This window comes from Chrysemys picta, chromosome 1 (assembly GCF_011386835.1).
Source record: "Chrysemys picta bellii isolate R12L10 chromosome 1, ASM1138683v2, whole genome shotgun sequence".
Lineage (NCBI taxonomy): Eukaryota > Metazoa > Chordata > Testudines > Emydidae > Chrysemys > Chrysemys picta.
Window position 1 is genome coordinate 175,096,244 of NC_088791.1, and position 22,777 is coordinate 175,119,020.

Below are 22,777 nucleotides of genomic sequence, written 5' to 3' on the forward strand. Positions count from 1 at the left end.
GTCCTGCCTGGCCTTGGAATCTATCAATCTATAAAACCTTAGAGAAGGTTTTGCGGTTGATTGAAAAATTTACAAACCCCAAAGAGATTTGGCTGAGATAACAGTACTTTACTGGGGAGGTGATTTTTTTCTTGTATGAAAGAAGGATGTTTGCAATTCTGAAGGATGACCATGAGTATTTTGTAGATCATTTATTTTGAGAAGTGTCCTCTTTTACTCTTGCAATGAAGCATGCATACTAAACCATCTGTGGTTTTCTTTTGTTGCTTTAACATAAGGAAAACTAATATCGGTTTTGGTTTTAACAGGCAAGATGTTGGATTTATCCTTTAATTTCCGATGCACGTTGGTGCAGTGACTTGTCTAGTCATGGAGCCATTGCAAAGAGTTCCATCTCTCAAAGCAATGAAATTATTTGACTGAAAACAGTAAGTCCTCTTGGTTGGTTCTGCAGCTCCTTTCCCATAGAACTACCTCTTCTTCTCTTCCCTTATCAATAGCATACAACTTCCTCTCGTTGTATGGCTGCTGGCATAACTCTTTTTGGCCAGGCATATAATGGCACCTGATAACAACATACCAACCAATCCACTATCTCATAGCTCCTCCCACTCTTCTACATTCACACTTCCTGCTGTTCCCTGCAGCTGTGGTTGCATCCATGTGCCTTTCTCCACACTGCTCCAGCTCATCCCTCCCTATCACATGTGCCACTGGTTTGCTTCTTTTTGCTCTTGCAACAAATCAGGCACAAAGGGGTTAAGTTTCTGCATCTATTTCCCCCCATAATGAGCTAAACATTAGGGGAACTATAGCTGTGTTAAATGTTCCTGGCAGTTTCAATTAGTCATTGGCACTAGAGAGCACAGATTGTTAGAGGAAGGGTGGCTCTTTTCTCTTCCTCTCTAGTTCTTCTCTTTAGGATATCCGGGCATTTGCAGCTCTGTGTGTGAAATGGTGTGAAACAGTTGCATTAGTGGTGGTGATGCAGCCCAGAATAAGCAGCTGCTTCCCCTCCACCCTGGTGTTACTTAATGGAAAAGCATTCTATTACCAGAAATGAGATGGGAGAGCAAGGGAGGGATAATTAAGGGAAAAGATTGTAATTTTTCTTAGTGATGTTGTTAATGTTCTAGAAAAGAACCAGACAGTAAGGACCAGACCAACCCCTTCAGCCTTTAAGTTACAAGGACATGTCTACACTACAAAATTAAGTTGACCTAAGTTATGGTGACGTACAACCACCACAGTAATTGAATGGCTTTTGCATCTCCATTCTACACTCCTTGTGTCAGTGGGATGCATCCTCATCAGGAGTGCATGCACCACTTTAGCTGTCAGTGTGGGGCATTGCGGGACGGATTCTGAAAGGCAGCAACAGTCGATGTAAGCACCGCAGTGTTGACACTGACGCTGCATCGACCTAACTACATGGACCCCATAACACCGCCTCTCATGGAGGCAGAGTTATTAAGTTAGTGTAGTAGCTGAGTTACGTCGGTGAGAGCTACATTTCAGTGTAAACGCTTAGAGTTAGGTTGACATAAGCTGCCTTATGTCGACCCAATAAAGTAGGATTGACCAGGCCTAAGGACAGGTGAGCTCCAGTATTTGGGAAACATAAAATAAGCCAATGAAATGTAATGTGCATAGATTTCACCGATTTTTAAGGCAGAAAGGACCATTGTGATCATTGCAGCCTGACCTCCTGCATAACACAGGCCATAGAATTTCACCAATTAAATCCTGCATCCATCCAGTGTGTACCTTAAAAAAAAAAAAAAAAAACAACGCCAGTGTCACCGTGCCTTAGTGGGTCACAGCTGAGCATGCCAAATTCAGGACAAACTGCTGAGAAATAGGGCAGACTCATCCCAAACTGGTGGTTATTCTATCATTAGATTATACCAAGCCAGTAAGAAAAGTAAACCTCTGTCTCACCACACTGGTCAACAGGAGGTAAAAAATGCAGTCTCCTTAGGCATTCCAGCTCTTGTCTCACCACCCAGACACTGGACTCTCTGATAAATGGTTATTGAAAACCAATTTCATCCAACATACGGTCCTTTTAATCCTGAGAAATCAGTGACTAAGCAAGGTCAATATATAACTTAGATCTTACCCAATAATCACACTAATGCCAATCCTTTAGTAACTAAAATTAAAGGTTTAATAATAAAAGAAAAGACGAAGAAAGTTGTTAATAGATCATGTACATACAAATAATCGCAAAGTCCTTATATGAGGTTTGTAGCAGTGATGGAATATACTGCTGGCTTGTAGTGTGTCTCTGGTAACTTCCAAAAGATTGGAAGGTCCTCCATCCATAGTTCAAAATGGTCCTTTTAGTTGTAAATACCCAGTCCAAAGAATCAGGGCAGGAAAGAGGCAAAATGGAGACATCTGTGGGGTCTTTTATATTCTCTGCCATGTGCCTGTAAATTTACTGATTCAAACAAAGCTCACAGCCCAGGTGCCTGGAAAATTACTGGCTCAAGATGGAATCTAGGGTCACATGAGCATATCACATATCCTTACATAGTTTGATAACTTGCAGGGGCAGCCATTGCCCATATTCTTACTGAGGCATCCATAGGAAGAGCTTTCTGGGTGGAATGAGTTTCTTCTATGGCCCGTTGTGAGATCTAAATGTCCTTGATGGGTCATCAACACATAGCTGTCTGGCCTTGAAGTAAGGTGGGTGTTACTCAGGGATACAATACATATATAAGATACAATTCCATGGCCAGTATTCATAACTTTAGACAAAAAGATGATACATGCATGTAAACAGGATAATCATACTTAGCAAATCATAACTTTTCCATTGACACTTTAGATGACATATTCTTTGTACAAGGTTTGTTGTAACTGTATAACAGTGGCAATATCAATGATATAAATGGTCATATTCAATCATACAGCATCACACTCAGCTAACCTTCTCAGCCATATCAGTTGCTAAGAGCACATCACCCTGCTAATCTGCTAACTAAACTGGCCACCCAAATTCAAAATCTGGTTTTTATCATCAGTCTCCACCATGGAAATAGTTCTTTACCTACTTCTTTTTCTCCAAGATAGTGATCTACCTCAACAACTGCATTCCTAAGGCTCTGTGAGATTGTCATTCCTGAGAATGGGAGGGAGGGAGTTTTCTCAGCAGCAGGCCCAAGGCTTGGAAACTCAGAACAGGAGGATAAAATGATCACTAATGTCAGTGCACAGAGGCAGAATGAAGAACAGAATGCTAGTCGGAAAACAAGCCATGGGATGCATCCTTCTTACTGTCACTTTTGTCATGTTTTTTCCATGCAGCCTTGCTTGGTTGCCCCTTGTATTACAAGGTAGATATCTGATCTGGCCAAGTATCAGGCAGAACTCCTGTGCAACTGAAAGGAAGTAAGAAAATGTATTTGTTAGCCATATTCTGAGAAATTCGTTAACCTGAAGTTAATAGGCTTTCACACATATATCCTCTGATTTAAGTGCAAAGTGATGGACCCAAGCAAGTACTACTTTACTATGATGAATCAAAACTATTAGCATTCTAGACTGAGCCTTATTCTGACTTTACTTATGTCAAAGTCATAAGCAACTTATCTGAAGTCAATGGACCCAATTGAAAGTTATGTATGCTACTTTATGCTTCTCTGGAAGCTTTAATGCCAGATTAACTGGCTATCTGTGCATTTGCCCAGCATCAATGATAGCAGGTGTAGCATACAGTGCGCTCTGTACCAGTGACCCTCTGTGTCCCCAGTATAGATGGGGTGGCCAAGGAACTTCTCATCCTAGCTACTGCCAACTGCTGGACTGAATCTTTAAGCTGAGCAGCCTTTGAGCTGCACTAACTTTAGCTGGGGCAAAAGTGGTCACCAACCAGAACTATGCTGAAAGCAGTACACAAACAGCTGAAAATCAGAACTAGAGGAATTCCACCAGTTTAAAGCTATTATAAACTAGATTAGAATTAGGTTCTCTTTGTATTTCTGGGACCTACTAATTTGCTGCCTTTCCCCTGCTTACACCTATGCAGAATTTGTGCAAACTGAACGTGAGGTGCTACCACTCTGACTTGGTTTGAGTTTTAAACCCACTTTGCACAAGTGTAAATAGCTGCAGAAAGTGCAGGACAGTGAAGCCCCTTGTTCTTAGAAATTGTATCTGTTTTATTTGTGAACAAAACACCTTGTAGGTACCATGTGAAGCCATTTACACTTTTGTGAAGTGGTTATAAAAATATTATCAGACCAAAATGGTAATATTTTATTCCTTCCTTACACAAGTGTAAATAAGTATATGAGAAAGAACGAAGAATTCCTCCCCTCTGCATTATGGTAGGTAGAACCAACAAAGCAGATATTACGGGTACCTGAAAATGTAGTCCCCACCTTCTGTTGCTCAAATGAGTGAGGGGATCCAGGTGATTATCACTTCACAAGGAAAGTTCAAAGTAGTGGTTGGCTGGCTGAGTAGTTCATAGCCACATTCCACCTGCATTGCTACAGCAGTAGAAGTTTGTTTAAGAATTGGTTGGAAATTACCTCACTGTAGGAAAATTCTTGGGAAACAAAGGGATGTTCTAGCCAGCTCAACACCAGCCCCCAGCCTTGGTTTACAAGTGTGTCAGAAGGTGAGCTGTGAGGTGACCAGAAAATAGCTGCACTCCGATGGTCCCTAGATTCCCAAATGGCTGCTGGACCACTAATGGAGCCACACACAAATTAGAGCAGTCTTAGGTCAGCTCTAACTTGCACCAGCCGTGGCTGATTTGGATTTGGAATGCTCTAGCACTGAAACAAAATAAAGATATCGTTCAGCCATTTTCATACCCCTTTCCCCAGGTCGTACACCAAGCACAGCTCAGTCACATCTGAGCATTGCACCTAACATTAGACATTGGGTGGGTTTAGTCCTTTAGCAATAGATTTTTGGTAAATATTTTGAGTTCTATTTATAGTATTGTACCATATATGTGGTATAAGAATCATTATACGTTTCAGTAACTGTCTGTATTGTTTATATTTTATTATTCTGTGGGGAGCCATTACATGAATGGAAAGAGAATAAAACAAGTCAGATAAATTCCACAAGAAAACCTTTAATTTCTGAATGAGTGAGATGTGTTCTGAGATGTACTCTGTTGTGTTATTCTATTATGTGATCATTATAGCCCTCTAGGTTAGGAGTGTTCTGGCTACCCCAGGACACTTCAGTAATAAGGTACTTTTTTCCTTTAAAATGACCTTTTGGGTTGATTTTAACACACTCAGGAAGCTGAGAAACTGATAGCAGTGGCTACAAACAGATATCATGAAACCTTCCTTACACATTTTTGCTAATGTACCTCCATTTTGCTGTGCTGCTTATTATTTTAATACAGGGCCTCACTGCAGTAGAGATTATCAATTGGGCAAAAGTACATTGGGAAAGGTGTGAGTGTGGACGGGGTGTTCTTTGAACAATTGTCCAGTGTGGCCCAGGATTGAGAGCAGCCGATTTACTTTGCACATTGAAGTTGCAAGTACATATGTGATGCTTCCCAGGGGCACCTCAGGTTTTGAGGCACCTCACCCCTACCTGCCCTTAGCATGAAGCAGTCTTATTGCTGCCTTCTGTAGCCCAGCTCCCTGAAACCAATAGCCTCTGGCCACACATAAGCAGTGACTTTCAGAGACCTACAGACCTCAGTCTCTCCATGCAGGCTGATGACAGACACACACCAACCCCAGGGTCCTCAGGATGATCCCTGCAGTATTCAGCATTCTTTTGCTGGACATTGAGGCTGTGTCTACACTACAAAAGCTACCGTGATACAGTTGCATTGTTGTAGTGTAGATAGTTACTACAGTGACGGAAGGGGTCTTCTGTCGCTGTAGTCAATCCAATCCTCCAAGAGGCAGTAGCTAAGTTGACCTAGTAGTCTCTACACTAGGGCTTAGGTGGGCTTAATTAACCTCATGGGGGCAATGCAATTTTTCACAGCCTTCAGTGATGTAGTTTAGCTGACCTAACTTTCAAGTGTAGACCAGCCCTGACAGAAATGATCTGGTAAGCTATCCCCAAAAGGACTGTATGTACACAGCTTGACTGGCACAACTCAGGACCAGGTCCTTCATAACATTACAGTACTGAAATATATTAATAGTGAAACGATCATAAGTTTATTATAAAAGAAGTAGCTAGAAAGGACAATAACTGGAAACAAAATAATGTTTCTTAGAGTCTAAACTTTAGCAGGCCAAAATCCTTGTCTAAAATACTTTTGCACTTAAAGTAAACTCCCAGTATCACCAACCCACCTAGCTGGGATCCACCATTCCTGGATGCAAAAAGCGCTGTCCTTTTTGCTCCCTCAGTAATGGATGACAAAATGTCTGTCTTGTCCCGCAGACATGTTTCTTACAAAGCCAAGTAAACCTTTCAAGTCCACATCTAGACAAAGCTCTCCCCCTCACACACATCCTGCTGTTCCTCTCTTCCTGTTGACTTCCCACCCCCTTGTTGACTCATCTGTAAATAGGAGTCCAATTGTTTTTGTCTTACAATGATTAATCTACATTTCACAGATACATATTTTTTTTCTCCTGTCCAGAAGAAACCTATTTGTCAGCTCTGCTTGGGACTCAGTTTCTAAAACACATTTTCAGTACATACACACAGATCCTTAAATAACAGACATACATAGATCTTGCAATGAGGTTAATGACCAGCATGATCCTGGCTTTCATTTAAGACTTCACCTAGCATTCTTTATAGATAAATACTATGACTGCAGTGTGTTAGGTGTAATGAGTTTGTCAGGCCTGTTAGGAGTTACTGACACAGAGTAGTGAACCTGCTGCCAGCTGTCACCAATGGGCCTGTTTGTAGGGTTACCATTCGTCCGGATTCCCCCGGACATGTCCGGCTTTTTTCAGTTAAAAATAGTGTCCGGGGGGAATTTGTAAATGTCTGGACTTCCCCCCCATGCAGAGTGCACGCGGCTGACAGGGCAGCCGGCCGGATGGTGCCACTTGCATGGGGCTCCGACAGCCAGAGAGAGCCCCTCCTCTCTCTCCCTCCCTCCCCCTCCCTGCATTCGCAGCTGGCCAGCCATTCGCAACGGGTCTCCAGCAGACTGGAGCTCCTCCCCCTGCCCAGCGCGCCACTCCGCAGCACTTTGCGAGGGCGGGAACCGGGCTATGCGCTCCGTGGGGGAGCACGGCAGTATGTCGGGCTGCACGTGGAGACCAACACGCTGTACTGAGCGGCACGATAAGGGGGCCAGGGGGTCGGAGAAGGGGCAGGGGGGTTCTGGAGGGAGCAGTCAAGAGACAGGGAGCAGGGGGAGGGTTGGATGGGTTGGGAATTCGGGGGGGAGGCTGTCTGGGGGTTGGGGGTGTAAGATTTGGGGCAGTCAGGGTACAGGTAGGGGGTAGGGTCCTAGGGGGGCAGTTATGGTGGGGGGGTCTCAGGAGGGGGCAGTTAGGGGACAAGGAAAAGGGAGGCTTAGGTAGGGGGTGTGATTCTGGAGGGCAGTTAGGAGCAGGGGTCCCAGGAGGGGGCAGTCAGGGGACAGGGAGCAGCGTGGTTTAGATGGGTCAGGAGTTCTGGGAGGGGGCTGTCAGGGGGTGGGGAGTGGTTGGATGGGGCGTGGGAGTCCCTGGTGTCTGTCTGGGGGTGGGGGTGTGGATAAGGGTTGGAGCAGTCACAGGACAGGTAGGGGGTAGGGTCCTAGGGGGCCAGTTAGGATGGGGGGAGGGTCTCAGGAGAGGGCAGTCAGGGGACAGGTAGGGGATAGGGTCCTAGGGGGCCAGTTAGGATGGGGGGAAGGTATCAGGAGGGGGCAGTCAGGGGACAAGGAACAGGGAGGCTTAGGTGGGGGGTGGAGTCCTGGGGGGCAGTTAGGTAGGGTTACCATATGTCCAGTTTTTCCCGGACATGTCCGGCTTTTTGGTCCTCAAATCCCCGTCTGGGGGGAATTGGCAAAAAGCCAAACATATCCGGGAAAATAGCTTTGCCGGCATCCCTTCCCCAGTCCCCTGCTTACCTTGTGGCTTCGGCAGGCTGCGAGCTGCAGGCGGATTCCCCCGCGGCGGCTGCTGCTGCTCCCCCCCAGACACCTCAGCTCTGTGCAGCTGAAGAGCCGAGCTGCCCGAGCGCTACCAGCTTCACAGTTTGCCGGGCAGCCTCCAGACCCTGTGCCCTCAGTCGGGCGCTTCCCCTCCCGGGCTTCGGCTGCACTGGGGAAGCGCCCGGCCGGGGGCAGGGTCTGGAGGTCTGGGGGCTGCCCGGCAAACCATGAAGCCGGAAGCGCTCGGGCAGCTGTTTTGAGGCTGGGAGGGAGGAGGGGGAATGTGGGGCACTCAAGGGAGGGGGCGGAGTTGGTACGGGGACTTTGGGGAAGGGGAGGAGTTGGGGTGGGGAAGGGACGGGGCCTCGTGGAGTGTCCTCTTTTTTTAATGAGGAAATATGGTAACCCTACATTAAGTAATTTTGGCTGCCACTATCCAAATGTAACATGTGAATGTCCTGGGTAAGTCACTCTCAAATGCAAAGGGCCAAATTTAACCATGATGTAATTTTACTGGAGCCAATGGAGTTACAGCAGATATGGATCTGGCCCAGTGATTTAAGATAGCTACTGTATACACATCCAAAACAGTCTCAGACAGACACAAATGCTATGCTCACCTGTTCATTTTTTACTGTGCTCAGGTACTCTGTGTCCCTTCTGTTGAGAAAAGTTGCTGTCTCTTTCATCTGTTAATCTTATCTCTTGCCTAATGTGGCTCTTGCTACTGCAGTATCTCAGCTTCTACCCCCTAAAAAGTGAGTGAATGTGTGTGTGTGTGTGTGTGTGTGTGTGTGTGTGTGTGAGAGAGAGAGAGAGAGAGAGAGAGAAATCCATAGTCATATGCACAGTGAGTGACAGGCATGGATGTGAAGCCTCTAATTGTGTTAGGAAACCTATCCAGTGGTATCATCTAAAAAGTATGGTGAACTCATATGTCTGAATAGCCAAACTTGGAGATGAAGTTAATGATGCTGCATGGGAGAGGGGGGAGTCCCATATCCCTATTAGAATTTGTATTGCACGATCGGCAAAAGGTATACATATAATCAAAGAACAGTGTTTTGAAGCTGACAGCCCTTTCTGTGACATCCCTTTGCTGCTATGAAAGATGACAAAAGCACTGGATCCCATGCCATTTTAGCACAGGACACTGGTCTCATATAGTGAGGTTTATCATGTTTCTTACAATGCAAACTATCCCAGATGGAAATGAAAGCAATCTAGAAGAGGTCTGACCACCTATGTGCCCACGGACTATTAGAGAAACATGACAAGATCCAGAGAAAGTAGGAGGGAATCTAGCCGGAGATTCAGATGTCAGGCAGAAAAAGATATTTTAGAGCATTTTTGGCAACCAGTGTCTTACAGTTACCAAGTTGTAGATGTTTACCCATGATTGTGCCTGATCATTTGTTCTTGACAGAGCTCAGAGACGAGAAGAGGCCATGGTGTGTGAGAACACTATATGTGAACGAATAGGTGAGCATAGCATTTGTATTTGTGAGATACTGTTTTGGATGTGAATACAGTAGCTTTCTTAAATCATTGGGCCAAACCCAGATCTCCCTTGGTTCCAGTGAAATTACATCATGGTTAAATTTGGCCCCTTGCATTTGAGAGTTACTTACACAGGGCATTCACATGTTACACCTGGATAGTGGCAGCCAAAATTTCTTAATGTATTCCCTTGAAATACTGTGTGGCGTTTCACAGTGACTGCAGTATAGACTACCTACATAGCAGTTCCTTTAGAAAGTACAACTATACAAAGAGACATTATAGGGTATATCAGTTGAGTCACCACTGTACAATAAGAAAGTGGAGAGGAAGATTGTAAGTCAAATGTCTGGTGATAAAATAATTAGGAATGGCTGCAGGCCAGTATTTTGGAATAAAACAGTGTTCAGATGCAGTACTATTAGATGGTGTCTAATTATATTGCTTAAAATACCGGACTTGTTCCAGGTGCTTCAAATTGCCCTCCTCAGGAGAAAAGAGTGACCATGAGATGGGGATACTGATTCCAAACAATTGTAAAATCAACATTTTTAAAGTAAAGACTAGGTTTTGATAAAGTAGATAAAAAATAGAAAAAATCCAGTCTCCTCCCCCTCTTTAATGGTGTAGTTTTATGGTTTTGGTTTCTGTACAGTTGTCAGTGGCCCTATCCTTTTTCCAGTGAAGTCCTTGGCAAAACTCCCATTAATTTCAGTCAGAGCAGGATGAGGCCTTATATTTGCAATGTTACTGCATAGTGTGAGAATGTCATCAATAGCCTTCTGCCCTGGATTTTGTTCTTGCTTTGGTTTATTGTAATTCAGAACCAGTGGCTAGATTCCACTAGATGCATTAAATGAGCTGCCTTTTTATTTATTTTTAAAACCTGTATCCCTGCTTGTAATGTGGGATTATGTAATGCAGCGTCTAAAGCTCTTGTAGCTTAAGGTTGGTTGTATGAATAAAAATGTAGTCGATTAACCCTGTGTGATTTAATGCTCACATGAATCTTAAAAAATTCTCCAGTAATCTCTAAAAGAAAAATATGCTCAGAGCATTTATGAGGGGCAGTGACTCTTATGAATCATGCTGGTTATCATCAGTGCTGAAGGGCAGAACACTGGTAGTTTTTTCTAATATATAGACGTACATGGATTTTTAAAAATTCATTTTGTTTAACTTACAACAAAATATTTGGACTGAAATGCAAGATAAATGAAGGGTTAAAGGAATACTGCAAAATTCAAGTGCAGCCATGTCCTGCTAGACTAAACCGTAGTTTGTATATTTTAGTTCATGTTTTAAAGCAGTATTAATGTGTTCTGGGAACTCCAAGGATATCTTTTTTCTGTCAGACATCAGCTACTTTTTGGGCTGTGTCTCCCTCCAGAGGCACTTGTAGAAGAATGTGTTCCCATTTGTTGCCAGTGAATTTTATGAAGCAGAACCAATGCAGGGAAATTACTCTGAGTCTATTTTACACTAACAGTCAGAGGTAATTATCTAGCCAGCATAATGTTGCATTAAAATTCTGAGAACTTTCTGAGGATGTTGATTTAAAAAAGCAGGCTACAGTAAAAGTAGGGGAAATGTGGTGTTTGGGATAAGTAGCCCTGAAACATCATAAGGTGTTCTGCACTCAGTGAACAGGGATACTCATCTATAAAGATGTTATGGTCTAGATTGTCACAGTTCTTACTCTCTTTTTTCCATCTGCTGAGACTGAGGTGTGGAGAGCACGGGCTTCTCACCTCCTTCTCACCACCAATTGTGAGCAAGTGGGTAGATACAGGGCCAACTCCAGCTTTTTTGCCACCCCAAGCAGTGAAGCGGGGGGGGGGGGAAGATAAAGCCGATCAGCGGTACTTCATCAGCAGCTCAATCGTGCTGCTTCATTCTTCGGTGGCAATTCGGCAACAGCTCAAAGAGGAAGAGAGGGACTGAGGGACTTGCTGCCGAAGACCCGGATGAGCTGCCCCAAGCACCGGCTTCCTTCGCTGGTGCCTGGAGCCGGCCTTGGGTAGAGAGGGTTTGGAGGAGGTGGGAAGTGGGGGTAGCTCTGACTCCACCCCTGTACTCACTAGCCAGGGCAGCTGACTGAGTGCACAGCTGGGTCCCAGATGCTTCATGAAAAGGGTGAAGTAATTTTTCTCTCTGCAGGGACCAGGGAAAGAACTGGGACTTTGTCACAGTTAGTTTTCTGCTCTGTTCCTGGGGCACTGCAGCAATGCCCCATTCCTTTCTCCGGGTAGATTGTAAAATTACAATCTGGTCCTGTGCTGTCAAGAACATATGTTTCCTAACAAATATGGGGACAAACTTCCCCTTCCACATACTTCATCCCTCTCTGGGGTGTTTTATGTTGAAAATGACAGGTTGATAGGGTGGAGAACATGAACCATTTACCTTTCTGAGGGTATTGGGCAGGAGGGATTTAGGAGATATCTGATAATGCACAGATTGAGGATCCATGAAGAATCCCAATCCTAATCCCAATTCTGAGGATTTTGAGGTATCTCTGCGGAGTGCCAACCTCCCCATGCTCTCTTCTGTCCCTCACTCTGGTGGCACACCTTGTTTGTTGGCCATGCTGAAACTATTTCCTCTGTTATGTTTGCACCTTCCTACCTTTTTCAAGGGTGGAGGCTAGGGCTGCTCCTTGCCAGGTCTGCTTCCGCTTCAGCTAGCCATTCCTCCCAAATGTTCACAAAGTCCCAAGTGTGCATTTTTCACAAAGAGTGAATGCTATGTGGAGAGCTATGAGATCGGAACACTGTACCCTTTCAGTGTACTTTCCAATGCGGTTTCCCTCCATGTGTGTTACGGGTGACTGTTGTTTATTTAAGATGCTAGAGCTAGCAACCCCTTACTTTAATTTCCAGATGTCTACAAGCAGGCTATTTTCAATGAAGTAATCTGCCTTATTTCATGTCTTGGTTCCACAGGATCCAGGGGTGAAAGTAAGTCAGGACACTTACCGGTATGGGCCGGGGGGAGAGGGAGAGCTCTGGCTCCAAGAAGGGGTGGGGCTGGGGGCCCAGCATCCCCCAACCAGCCCTTCCAGGCCCCCTGGCCCGTGTTGCTCCAGACGCTGCTGCTGTGCTAGTGGCAGCAGCGTTCGGAGTCCCAGGCCCTTTTAAATCTGCCCCAGGGCAACTGCTCCCTTTGCCCCCTCCCCCGCCGTCAGAAGCTGCGGGGCGGGGGAGCAAAAGGGGCAGGAACATTAAAGTGTTGCAGGGTCCTTTGCCCTGGCAGCGCTTTAATTTTGCTGTGCCCCACCCCCACCCCGCTGACTGGGGGAGGGGGCGCAGAAACGTTAAAGTGCTGCCGCAGCAAAGGACCATCCTTAGAGCGCTGCCACAGCGGTACGGAGTACCACCCGTACCAGCTCACTTTCACCCCTGACAGGATCTGAGCCTGTTGACCTTCAGGTCACATTGCAAAGCCTAATTGTTCTCTTGGACTTATACTGGAGGTCAGGGCTAAGCTAGTGAGTGGGGATATTGAAAGTTCATGGGTTGGTTTGGAAGAATTTGGGAAGTCTGTTTGCACTCACTGAACGATGGTTTAATTATATACAATGATATACACACACATATGTGCGCGTCCACAGTATTGGAAGCAGACTGGGGGAATGGTCTTGAGATCAAGGCACTGGATTAGGACTCTAGGTGTGATGCAGACTCCCAATGGAACCTTCAGAAAATCATATAATCTCTCTGCGCCTCAGTTCCAAAACTGTAAAATGGGGATAATGATACTTCCCTTTGCCCAGCATTTGTCTGCTTTATCTACATGCATTAGATGCTTCTCAGGCCAATGGCTGTCTCTTACTCTGTATTTGCACAGTGTTTAAGGGTCTTTAAATGCTACTGTAATGGTAATAAATGATTTAGAAATACAATCAAATGTATTTATTTCACATATCTATTTCATTTACTTTGTCAGGTTTTAAAAAATGTGTCTATCAAATGTATGTGTGCCCAGAGCATTAACTATAATGGCATAATGACAATTTAGGACCAGTGTCCAACAAATTGAGCCCTCCTAAGCCCCTTGGATTCACACATGTTTGTTTCCCTCTGTTCTGTACAGCAAAAGGGAATATTAGGACCAGAGTCAGAAAAACAAAGTTTTCAGCTACAATTACATTTAACAGATGGCCAAGGTCAGCAAGCTCATGTGAAGACTCTAACAGGTCACAGAAGGATTCACCAGTTGCATCTTGGGTCTGTCATGTTAAATATTTACTTTTCATAAATGGGTCAGGAAACTGAAGTTTAAAAACAAATGTTTCTTACTCTGAATATTCCTATAGCTCTTGGCTTACTGACCCTCTTCTTGTTTCTCATTTTCCCTTTTTCTTCTTTCACCTCTCTAAGGCAACGTAACAGTGTAGCAACCAGTTCATCGCAGCCGTCACTGAAGAAATTTTTGGTATCATGAAATGAAGTTTTGATGTCTCAGCAAATCAGATGATACTGTCAATTTAGCACATGGCAAATTGCTTTTCAGAGCGGGTGACTCAGGGGATCAGTAATGGAATATGGAGCCTTTCATCTGTTTATATCCAACTCAGGTTGGTAGTGACTGAAAGGTATTCGCCACAGCACGGTAGACTCAGCTGACAAATGTCTGAATCACAGTTGGTACTAATTGGCATCCTTGTTGAAAGGGAGACCGGTGACCGGAGATATAACTTATCCTCTTTCCCTTAGAAGTGGTCCCACAAAATCAAGGTTGAGGCATATTGCACAGTTGCAGCTTATGCTTATCTGTTCAAGGGATAGAGGATTTCAGTTGCCAGTGCTGTCAGCTTGGAACTTTACACCAATACTAAATTATTTTTAAAATTGTAAATAGCTTTTCAATTTCTTCATGCTACAATCTATTTGCATATGTGGTGCACAATTTGCGAACAAACACATGCACAATCCCTTTGAAGATTATACATAACATTTCCTAAATATCTGAGCCACAAAAATATTAAAGGCTCAGTACTGAACTTTTATTATTTTTTTATAACTAACAAAACTAGAAAAAAGTGAAGTACTCTGCCTATTATGGGCAAGCTTCATTCCTTTATTCACCCACACAATCCCAGTAACTACGATGGGGATTGCACAGGAGTAAACAAAAAGGTCAAATTCTGCCCCATGAGTCTGACATCTACACAACGTCATTCTTTAAAGCTAGTAAAAAAAAAAATAGGGCATACTTTTAATGAAAATGTTTTACCAGATCTCCTGTTGAAGTCAATAATGCTGTACATGTTGTAAGTCTGTTCAGAATTTATTCCTAAAAGGGCAACACCAACTCTGCTTTCTTGGTCTTGGTGGATCTGTGTACACCCATCTCCAGGCAGATGGAATTTCCATAAATATGCTTTTGCCAAAGATGAACAGTGGGCAGTGATCAGCCTGTACACCCTTAGAACTGTTCAGATTATTCTTTGCTACCAAATTATCTCATTTCTCTATTTGAATAATTTGCTAACCCTTTGTAAAAATCAAACATTAACTGTTCATAATCCTTTGGTAACAATTTATGGAAACTGTTTGAGACCAGTTCACTTTGATTATTCACGATTCATAGTGTGTGATTGGTCACCTAAGTCACATGGTATTGTTTCTTCTCCTTGATTGGATGATTGTAAAGTTTAAAATAGCAGTGAATAACAAATATTCATCTTCATGCACAAATATCGTGGCTTCCACGTGAATATGGGTATTTGACTGTTTCACATGGCTGTTCACATTTGTGAATAGCCAAAGAATTTTTTTCAGAATTTGACCAAATGTCCATGAACACAGTTTCTGAAGTATCAACCAGCTCTACTCTATTTTCATGCACTTTAGTTTACCATTACCCTCTTTTTGCCTCTTGAGTCCAGGACAGGATTCCTAAATACTGACTAGCAATAATATCTGTTATACCAAGATATTGACTGAGACCAGCTTTGAGTCAATTACTGACTTCACATGCTTAGATGCTATTCCTGTTGAAGTTGATGAGAACTGAGGTCAGGAAAGAATTTGGCTTAACATGGGAAAAACACAGTCTGCATTAGAAACTGCAGGCTCCAAAGCAACTTACAAACATATGTGTGCATCCACATTCTCCGAACAGTATTTTGAAAATTGCAAGCCCAACCTACGTGTGGCCCAGTGATACTGTATACCACTCATGTCTTGCAAACTGGATATTGCTCTTCGTGGTCCTGCTTGCAGGATGCATGCATCTGTTTTGCAATCCTCTCCTTGAGATCTCTGGAAGAATGACCAGAATGCCAATCAGAGTTCTTCTATGCAATCAGTAAAGCTATCATTACAAGGTACTTTGCGTCAATAATAAGCAGTCGATGATGGTGAATGGAATGAGCCAAGGGAATAATTAATAGACAATGGTATAACAGTTTGGGGGCTATGTCTGTCTCAGCTTAAAACTCCCATTTTGTTTTGTGAATGCTGTGTTGTACTTCAACCTCCATTTTAAATGTAATCTTTGGTGTAGCTTTGGGCATTCATTGTGTAGCAGGAGCTTGGCAGCCCATGGACAGAGTATATCTGGGAAGCTGGGAAGCTGAGTGAAGGGCCACCAACATTGGATGGCTCTACTCAGTGGAAAAAATGGGTTTTGTACCTCCAGGGTCATCGACTTTGGCTCTCTGCCCAGAAGCAAATGAGGGCTTGGAGCCTGGAAATTCCCCAGCAGAAGCAGATGGGCAAAAAAATAATAATGATGGAGGCTGTTTTAAAAAAGAAATGCTCTCCAAACCAAGGGAGCCATTCCACTGCCAAAAGCAAGATGGTCGGGACAAGAAGCATGGAAGGTTTCACTGGCCTAAAGGACTCGGATCAAACCTGGGATTAGATTCAGGGGATTGCATAGATCTGTAACTCTTTTGCTTTTTAAGAATAAAATGTGTGGGTATAAGAAATTCCTTTGCGAAGCAAGTGGCCTGTGTTTACTTGCTTTACTGTCACATCATCATCCTTTAGGGGTGTAACCAGAAAACCAGAGCTCCCCACTGTCAGATGTATTCTGGAGGAAATGTGTCCAAGCAACTAGGAGTTTGGGAGGGTTGGGGCACTGATTCCAGAGTATAGTAATAGTTAATTAAAATAATTTCCTAACCTTTATCTTAAAACTTCAGTTAAATGTAGCCACAAACAATACGTTTCTATCTTATGGTTTTATACTGCTGCCCTTCACTATAATATCTCAGTATCTTCCATGTAAAATTATTAGCAATAGTGAAATCTCTAGTGGACTTCATGGAATCTTGGGTAGTTTTCCCCAGTCAGAATAAAAAGCTCTTCTTGGGGTAGCTTATTTTTAGGGGAATGAGGACTGGGTTGGTAGGAGTTTGGGAATAGAAGGGGGTGTTCATATTGTGAGTATCCCTCATGGTGGAGAGGCTTTCCCAAAGAGGAAGGTCTTGCAGTGTTTCCTAAAGTTGGCCAGACTCTGGATTCTCCCACCTCCTCTAGAAGATTGTTCCATAGCTGTATCCCTGGGACTTCATCCTGAGCTTTGTGGTCTATACTGTACCACAGGAGAGCAAGTTGTCTCAGTGGCTCATCAATTGATATTTTGTCTTTGATGTATTTGGGGACTGATCCATTAATTGCCCTGAGAATTCGGACCAAGGCCCTTAAACTGCCATCAGAAGCTGATGGGGGAGGCAGTGGAAGGAATTGAGCAAAGGCCTGATATGCTCATGGTAGCTTAAACCATGGAGAATACAGGCAGATGCATTCTTCACCAGCTGGAACCTGTATCTTATCTTTACATTTAGTTTCAGGTACAATGAGTTACACTAATCCAGCCTGCCCATGACAAACGCATAAATTACTGTGTCCAGGTCCTTGCTCAGGAGGAAGAGACAAAGTTTCCTAGCAAACTGGAGGTAAAAAAAAAAGCCATTTTTGGAAACTGATGCTGTCTGGTTTCAGAGTAGCAGCCGTGTTAGTCTGTATCCGTAAAAAGAACAGGAGTACTTGTGGCACCTTAGAGACTAACAAATTTATTAGAGCATAAGCTTTCGTGGACTACAGCCCACTTCTCCGGATGCTGTCTGGTCACCTAAGCTTAGTGAGGAGTTAAATGGGAGACAAAGGCTTTGCACCACTTTTGATAAATGGGGGCTGAATATCTTTAAAGAACATGGAGACAAATTTTGGCCAGCTCTTAGAAACCTTTCCCTTTTCTGACCAGCACAACTTCAGTCTTGCCTGGGTTCAGCTTGAGCCAACTGCTTTTCATCCATGCTTTAGTTCCTGTAGGCATTCTGACATTTTAGAAGTGGGATGATAGCATCAGTTGAGTATGAAATGTATAGTTCAGCGTCATTGGCATATTGTTGTTTTTAGTCTATGGTGTCTCACTTCTCTTCAATGCCTGCATGATATAGTAGTGATAGTATGGTTGCTGTGGGACCCTGCAGGTGAAGGCCATTGGAGAAGAGGAGCAGTTACCCATCATCACTCTGAGAGTTCTGCTGGAGAGTAATGATTGGAGGCATTGTAATGTTGTGCATTCTACTTCTGCTATGTGATGGGTAATGTTAGTAGTCCACTTGGTCAAAGGCTGAAGAGGTCCGTCACTCTGAGCATGAAGATACCCATGTCCATGGTCTTGGGAAGGTCCTCTTTTTGTGCTACTAGTGACTATATTCTGAACCCTGATTGCCAGGCATACACAATGTTGAGTTATGTCACATGTTGGAGATTGATGGTTATTTTCTCTATTATTTTGCCCAAAAATCCAACCAGCTCCACAAAATCTTTCAATTTCAATGAATAGACAAATTTCAACTAAAGAAAGTTTTGTCAGAATGTTTTCTGACCTGTTCTAGTGGATAGTTAGTAGTCCATTAGCAGTATGCATAATTGTTTTTCACTGGCTTTTACCAGCCTGGAAGGACAGTTTCGCATGGTGTGGCTCTAATATTTTTCAGCTTCTTCAGCTTTAGTGTGTGTGATGTGCCCATACTCAGTCAGAGGCAGTGGGGCGGATAATACAAACTGGTCAGGAGTGGAATTTTCTTTCCCATTAAGTATCATCATAATTAGTTGATCTTATCAGTGAAGTATGCTGACAGCTCCTCACAATGGTCGATGCTTGGGTCTGGTGTCTGGGCTGTGCAGTCTAGGTTTGATTAGTTGGTTCACTATGCAGAATCTCTCTCCTGGCCATGATTCCGAATTAGGTGGGCCTGAAGTATAACAGCTCACACTTAAACAAGGTCACTCAAAACAGGGATTAGTTACATGGCTGAGGCTTGCAATACCATTGCCAGTACTTACATACGTGTGTGTGTGCACACGTGCGCATGCAAAAATGGATAAGTAGAGGACTTCAGTCCAGTACTTTCAATCTTGCACCATTCACAAATACTAAATTCATGCACACAGTGCAATGAGCATTTCATTAACATATATTTGAATCATAAATGCAAGAAGCTTTGGAGAAGCCATTGGGTTGCATTAAGTCAAGAATCTGTCTTTATATACAGTAAATCCTCAATTACATATTTGTCATACACATTTTTAAAAGACCGTGAAAGGTATTTGCATAATACAACCATAACAGAGCTACTGCATTGTGATCCATCATCTGAGCCCTCAAATACTCTCAGCAGGGTTTATATTCTATGTGCCACAAAAAAGAAAAAAAAATCCTAGACTGATTATCTCCTTACTTGATGTTAAAATATGCAAAGTCCATATTCCTCCCCAAACTATGGAATGAAAACCATGTTTATACTTGTGAAATTTTACTGGTGTTCTTCCACTTACAAAACCCCACATTTTCATGATCTCTTTAGAAGACCTTCTCTTCACAGAGTTCAGTATCACACAGAAAACTGAAAGCTTTATGCATTAGATTAATTATTCCTGATGTCACAGAAGGATATAAATTTGGAAATTTAGACTGCTTTAAAGCTAGGTCATCTAAGAAAAATTATCTTTAAAAATCAATTTAATATAATATTTTATTTTGATTTTCCCGATAGAAATTTTCAGCTTTTGGCTAAATATTTTTGACCAAAAAAATCAAAATTTTGACAAAATGTTCCTTGGAGGAAAATCCCTATTTCCTGACTAGCTCTGTCTGGGACTACAGGGCCATTGCAAGCATTGCCATACATGCAATAATAGTCCTGTGCCCTGTATCTTTTTCAACACCACATCCACAGCGGTGGTTTTATTGCTGTTGTTATTTCACCTCACAGTGGGTGTTTCTAGTAATGCCCATGCCTGGCTGCTGCAAACAGATTTCCCCCCCCCCCCCCTCATATCTGAATGGTATGATAGGCATTCCCATATAAAGCCCAATTCTTTAGCGAGTCGTTGACATTCAGGAACTACTTCTACAAATCCCATTGACTTCAATGGAACTAAATACAGATGGAAGGGTTTGTGCTAGTGGCTCCTGAGGCAAGATGCGGGCCGTAGTCCTTTCTGTGCCTGTTCACTGCAAAGGAGTCCAGTGTTCTGTCTGCAGTATTATAAACTTTGCTCAAATTTTACTTGAGATTTCTCGTTATTACTTCTATCATGGTAGCTTCTGATGTAAAACACTTGATTTTTCAACCTGACTCATTCCTGGCCTCCCTTCTTATGTCTAAAATTTTGGCACAATATGTAGAGATAATCTTTGGGAAAATAAATATATCTTTTATTGCTTAATGTCTGTAAAGCACCTAGCATCATGGAGCCCTGATCAGAGCCCTTAGGTGCCACTGTGGTTAGAATATTAGGTAATAGAGGCACAAGTTGGGTGAGGTAATATTTTTTTTTATTGGACCAACTTCTGTTGGTGAAAGAGACAAACTTTTGAACTTATGTAGAGTTCTTCTTCAGATAGTAGATAAGACATATAGAGCACCTGCAAATTGTTGTGGATTCAAAGAAAGAAACCAGGTGAAAAAAATTGTCTAAAAAGGCAAGGTCAAATGTGAAATTTCTTGGAGTGCTGATTCTATATTGCTGTTTTTTTGGGTAGCAGATTTCCCACCCACCTTAAAACTCAGTGGTATTTACGTTTGAAATTGTCATTCCATCGGGGTAAACGTACTAGTTCCTAGCATAATATCTTGTTTAAAGTGTCATCAGTGTGATTGTAATAGGTAACACGTTATAATGTAAGGGTTCTGGCTATATGGAGGCTAAATAAGATTAATTCTGTTTATTTTTTGAAGTAATAAAATAGGTAAAGATGAAGATTTGGAATTACCCAAGAAATATGGTACCTTTCCCAAAGTAGCTGCTGATTAGCAATAGAGAACAGAAGGGATTATTCTAATGATTATATATGGGAGTGAATATGTTGCGTCTGTTGAAGTTTAGCTTATTAGGCTTTTTCATATTGACTCCATCTAAGTCACCTGAAGAAAAATATTATTTAGGATCCATCTTTCTCCTTCAAAATTCTTATGCCTTTTGCTGTTTCACATTTATTTTACTGCACAATTAGAAACCAAAATCTTGAATCTGATCTTTTACTTTTTCCTGCAAACTCTAAAGATATAAGCACTCTTCTTGTAGCTCTCTGCCTTCAGTACATAAATGATGGATATGCCCTTGGCCCCATTTCCAGTTTGAGATCTATAACCCTTTGGCTATTACTGTGTACTTTAAACAGATATACTCTGAAAAGCAGCGATGAGGAAAGCAGTTTAGCCCTCCCTTATCACAGATTGACAAAATATCATCACTGAACTCCTCTGGGAGATTATAAAAATTGCTTCTATCCCTTGGAGGAAAAGGCTTAATGAATGAATCCTTAAATTTTATCTCTAGCAGTCAATACAGTACACAGGGAGCTCTGGAGTTTGGGCAAAGGATAGTCAGTTAGACCAATGACCTAATCCTGAAACAGATATGAAGAGAGAGCTATTAACTGAGATTTATAAAATGGTTACAATCAGTTACCTCTCATTATTGCAGTGACATTCTGCTGTTATAGTACATTTAATACCCACATTCCCATAGTAGTTTTTATATGAATGTTGTCTATTAATAAGTTAACTTATCTGTTGTTGTTAATTTGATTTATCCAAGAGTGTAATTGAATGCTATATTTCACCATATACTTAGTTTTTAATATCACTTGGGTTTGCAAGCCTGTCACATTCTCAAAAGAAGAAGTGTTTAATACAAATGTACTATACATGACAAATTAAATGTGAGGTTCAAGTTATACATGTTAAAATCATGGTGTATGTGTATATGACTACTTTGTGTATATGAGTGCACACACATGTACATTATATATCCCTGTACAGTACAGAGAAACACAGAAAGAGATTGTCTTTTGGTTGAGGCACTAGACTGGGACTCAAGAGAAATGAGTTTAGTTCTCAGCTCTGCTACAGATTTCATGTTGGACCTTTGCCTAAGTTCCCCATTTGTGAAATGGAGATAATAATACTTCCTTTTTTCTCATCATTTGTCTGTCTTGTCTATTTGGATTTTATTATTTGGATAGGTAGTGCCCAGCACAGTGGGGTGCTGACCTTGGTGGAGATCTCTAGGCACTTCCATTTTATATATATATATGTATATATGTAATTATAGTTCAGGTGTGTGTGTGTGGTGGGTGGCCCAATAAACTTAAAGTTCGGATTTTTCGCCACTGTGGGGGGGACTTAATGTGGATAATTGCCATTATCATTAATTGGATTAGGGACCCGTGATGCTTTGGGGATCCACCCAGACCAGTAAAGGGTTGTGTCACCACTTGCCCTGCAGCTCAGGATGCCTTAAATGCTATGCTGCTGTGGCTCACAGCCCTGGTAGCAGTAGCCAGCATAGAAGCATGAAGGTCACAGCCTGGCTTCCACCAACCATTATTTTTTGCGGTGACCCCAATACCTGCCCCCACTCCTGAGTTCCCCCAAACCCATCTGTGACTGTAGTATCTGGCCTTCTCCTGGGCACTCTCAGAAGTTAAGTTTGTTGCTCCTTTAAAGAGTCAGTAGACTGCAGCTCATTAATTTAATGGGTGTTCAACAAACACTCTTATTTCAATCACAGCACTGAACTGGTTTATAGTAAAAATAAAACTAGTTTGTTAAACAAACCAAAAAGTGACCGGTTTAAGTGATCCCAAGTACAAGGAGTAAGGATAGAAATGGTTACTGACAGACAAAATTAACATATGCTTCTAAGACTAAAACTTCAGAAAGTTCTCTTTTTCCCTAAGCAC